Here is a 5,048-nt window from a genome sequence, read left to right on the forward strand (position 1 = left end):
AATTTCTTATTCGATGTGTGGAGTCGCCAAGGTAGTTTTGCAACCTCAAAATGATGTCTGAGCTCTTGCTACCTTCAGAAGTTCAGTCTCTTGATTTCGGGAATGAATAATCTTCGACTCCCGGCAGACGCACCAAAATGTTATCTCAAAATCAGATCCTGATAGGCTGCTGGTCAGGTTGACTCTAAGTAACTATTTCAGACCTACTTTAGGCTGAGGCTTAGCCTCCTCAACCTGAGAGGGATCTCTCTTAAAGGATTAATGATTTTGATTAAAGATAAGATGGCTAACTCTTATAGAACAACTGTGAAAAATATGAATGCTGGAAATACATTAAACAACTATCCATTGGGCTTATGGAGTCAACAACACCTCAATATAACAGTGAACTCAACCTTACATAGAAGTTAGGGCACTCAGCATTTAGACATTCAGAACATAACTCATATAGGACCACAGTTTATAAATGCATACAGGAAATCAGAGCACCAAGGAAAATTTTAAGGAGGGAAAATTTTCATGAAGTTTAAAAATATTGGCGAATCTCACTAATCTCTAATATGCAAATTATAAAATGTTTATTGATATATTTGTAAAGTTATGCAAAATTATAATGATTTTATATATAGTCTCTACATAATGTTGGCGATTTTTAAGGTAAAATAATTTTATATTCTAAAATTTGGGCGAATCATTTTTTATAAAAATTGGAAATTGGCGAATCTTTTTGTGGAAAAATCATGGAAAATTAGCCCATTGGGCGAATATTAGCCCCTAAAATTTTCCATGCAGAGCACATTCAGTGAATTCTGAGTGATTATACATCTATACCACTGTAAAAATTATGGAAAGGACAAGATCACATATTCTGAACATAAGAAATCCTTCATGAATCCTGAGAAGTAAAGTCAAAATTATATTACTGAAAATGAGTCTTTACATAAGCCAAATACAAGCTGTATCATAAAATTTTCCAACCCTGATTACATTGTTGTTTCAGCTATATATAGAGTTCTTATTCTAACTGATCGAGATTCCTCCTCAAGCATGAGGGGAATTCGAAAGCTACTTCTAATGACACCTATTAACCCTTTAACTAACTAATAAATACAACTGATTACTAATTGACAGCTCTGGGATCCTAAAACAATTAGGATTCTAATTCTACTAGATCTTCTAGACATCTAAATCAAATGGGACTCTAATTCCATAACAGCCTTGGTCTACAATCATTTTCGTTTTCTGACATCTGGTTCCCTTCTGGCGGTGGCTGTGATGGACCTTTAATGCTTCATGTTGCTCTTCAATATCACATGTTTTCCAATGCCCTGAAATATAGGAAACTACCCTTGTTTACTGGTCTTTAGTTATCCTCAAAATATTCGAATCCAAAGAAGCATGTCCTTTATCCTTTAATTACCCAAAATGGAGCAGACTGCCACGTCCTTGATGTGCTGTCCACCGTTTTCATGTACTTGTGTGATGAAAAAACCTTTCAAAAAGATTTGCCGCTTTGTCAATCATAATTGATCAACTGAATTGTAACATGCAGCTACAGTAGTTTCGTAGCGCGCTACGAAACTGCTGTGTAATTTCAAAAGCACAGTATTCCTTTCATAGCTAAATGATCGCCACTGTTCATGGCTTAAGACTGCTCTTCTCTAATTACAAAATTTGGATGTTTGACCTCATTACAGCTGGCATTTCCATAATGCAAAAACAACAACCATCTTATTCAAGCTTAACTCTGTCCAAATCACTAATAATCTCTTCATACTTGATAATGTGACGCATAAAGTTATCAGCGTATAGCTTTGAAGACTTTGATTCAATAATATGAACAATATCCTCATCAATATAAAAGTCAACATCCGCATTTGATATAATTCTTCCATCATGATCAATTGCATGAGTCTTATGCTTGTATGTCATAAGAGTTGTCCTTAAGGTAGACTCATCAACGTCCATAAAATTCGCGAGCTTTTCCATTGAGATGGATGTATACAACTTCAAGAAGCTCCGTAGACCTGACAAAACTTGTTTCTGTCTTACTTCTGATAAGAACAGCTTCAACTGAAGCCTATATGCATCCTGGTTATAATTTACAAGAGCTTCATCATAGTTTGGTACTGAAGGAGTAATAAATTTAGGACAGGTATATGAAAAAAGTTCGTCATACACAGCCTCATTCCTTCTCTACATTCTTGCCATCTTCTCTCCATACTTCTCTTTCAGCTGATCGTTCACATTTTCCTCAACAAGCTTCATTTGTGGACAGATAGAGAGGCATATAGCCAATAGAGCATACATCTGTTCATTTTTCTTCAGAATTTGGTCAAACTGTGGAGACTTTTGATGGAACTGTTTGGTCTTTATTATATACAACAGAACTTGATTGAAGGCCCGTATTGCCTCAACATACCTTCTCAACATAAGGTTGGCGAATCCATAATAATAAATAGTTGTGATATGGCTTCCAATCACTGAATTGTAGACACCTGTCTGGTTAACATCTATAGGTGCCAAGCACTTGAGTCCACTGTAATAATCTCCAAGAAGGCAATGTACACGAAGTAGACCAATAATACTAAAGTATCCCAGAACCTTCAGAACATTGCTTCCTCCATTGTAGTCATATCCATCAGTTGCAGTAAATGTTAAATTACCTTCTTTCTCTTCCTCTAGGATCTGGATGATCACAGACTTCTCAACGAGAGCTGATGATCACAGACTTCTCAATGAGAGCCTGTAAATAGTTGAGCACACTATAGACATTCCACACCTCATCACATTCCCGCAGAAAAGCTAGTTCTTGATCTGTCTTGTTCCTGAGCTTAGCACGATATTGACAAAACGACTGGAACTAATAAATAAACTCATCGATCATATCCCAGAGCCATTGATTCGGTAACTGCATGTTAACCATGCCGTGAACAATGACCTGAAAAAGACTACAATAATTGTCCTAGGATTCGACCCGCTGCTTCAGATTTGGGGACAGCCTCGCATAAAAATGGCGGAACCACATTTCTCTGTAAAGCAAACAGAATACATGATCGTTGTCAACGAATGAAGCAATGGCCTCCACTGAGGGCCACGGAGATCCCTTGAACATTCGTTCGCTCAGCTTCAGATAGAGATTGCCATTTAATGATTCTCCTCCTTTATCCAATCGTGTTATCATTGACTGAATTTCTGAAATAATATCAAACAAGTGACCATTCTTCAGAACAACAGAGCTTGCTAGACCTGCACCCACAAGGATCATAAGAATTTCTGGAAGTAAGAATTTGAGAAGAAACCAGAGTTTGTGAAAACTGTTTTGAAGAGGTGTGCTGGTTATAAGAAGCCTGTAGTTGGTGTAGTAGATTCTCATAGTCTTTGCAAGAAGTGAACTTCATTCTTTATTAGATGTGCTTCATCAATAATAATGTATCGCCAACTGAAACGTTTAAGGGCGGTCTTTGAGTATGACCATGATGGCCACATCCATACCGCAACTCTCTGCTTGGTGGTGATCAATTTTTCTTGCCAGCTGTCATATGTAAGGAGTGCCATTTGACCCAGCAATACCAATTTTGTCCATATCTTGAGAAAGATAAGCCTAAAAGCCTAATCCTGATAGAGAAGAAAAACGTGACTTTCATCTGCAGGAACCTGCAAAGGGACTAACACCAAACCTTTATAACAACTTAAAAATTGATGTTCAGAATTTAAAATATTTTCCTTGAGTGATAACAACAGTTAAGAACTATGCAGAAAGAAACAACTTACCAAAATGGAGAGCTTCCATTATCATAACATAACCTTTAATCAATTAATAGTTATCTTTATCTAAATATCCATATGTTTGGATTTGCGAATTAAGTCTAGGCTTTGATTTCAAAATACAAAAAAAAACCTTCAAGTGTCAGCATGAACAAAAACAAAAGTATTTTTTTGTAAATTTTGTGAGTGAAAATGTGTATGAATTATGTGCAAGGTTTGTGATTGTGTAGATTTAAAGCTTGAAAGTTTCTTTCCTAGAATGGATTTCCTCTTCATTTTCACAAATATGCCTATTTACATAACAATTTCCATAAATAGAGCTTTTACTATGTGGAGAGCACAACCTTAGAATGTTTAATTTCATGAAGCTTATTTGCATAGCTGCTCAATGTGATGGATCATTGGCCAAATTTTTCATTTTGCTGGTGGATCATTGAGAAAATTGTTCATTTTGTCGATTGTAATGTTATGTGCTAAGGATATGGGCATATGATATGATCATTAGTAACAAGTTGATCAAAGTGTTCATTTTATCATCCAACAATATTTATGACATGTTGGCGATGCATCATTTACTGATATTGTCACCACATAATATTATGAGAAAAATCAACAATAAGATTGCACTTCGTAAAAAGTACTGACATTGAATAAATAAAATGGATCATTGATCAAATTTTTTATTTTGTCAAGTATAACATTATGTGCTAAGAAGATAGGGATATGATACTAGCATTAATGAGAAGTGCATCATTTCTAGTTCATTGGCATTACATCATATGCCCATATTCTCAACGCAGAACATTGTGATTGAGTAATGGCTCCTGATAATCGTAGGGCTTGTCTTCAGAGAATTTTGGTGCATTTGGACCATAGCGGGCCGATAGACAATATAATATTTTGTTTTTCCTAGATATTTCTTTAACTCTTCCTCTTCCTCTAAATTATTAACATGGCATTATCTATTACTAGTGTGATTGTTGAAGCATTCGATTCTTTCGTTGCATTTGTTCTATTTGCTGTCATTTTTGGTAGATGATTATTCCACTCGCTTGATCATTAGTACTTGTAGATCAAGATCAACATACTTATGTGTGAAAAGTATGTGAAATATTTTTAGTTTTGTTTGAAAAGGATAACTTACACACGGCATTTCTCAAATTTGTAGTAATCGATTCGAGAATAGAATTGGTTGTTTTATTTTAATTCAATTGTGATTATTATAGAAATTGTAATAATTGTTTCTTATTCTATGATATTTATTACCGTGAATATTGTTG

The 5,048-nt window shown here is 35.2% G+C and overlaps 1 pseudogene; it reads right to left on the bottom strand.

The window, feature by feature from the left end:
* Window positions 1-1,716: 1,716 nt before the first annotated feature.
* On the bottom strand, window positions 1,717-3,376 carry LOC149257898 (uncharacterized; annotated as a pseudogene).
* Window positions 3,377-5,048: the final 1,672 nt, after the last annotated feature.

The sequence above is a fragment of the Pinus tabuliformis genome, chromosome 6 (assembly GCF_031772625.1).
Source record: "Pinus tabuliformis cultivar Carrire ecotype Pingquan chromosome 6, CPIR1, whole genome shotgun sequence".
In the NCBI taxonomy this organism is placed as follows: Eukaryota; Viridiplantae; Streptophyta; class Pinopsida; order Pinales; family Pinaceae; genus Pinus; species Pinus tabuliformis.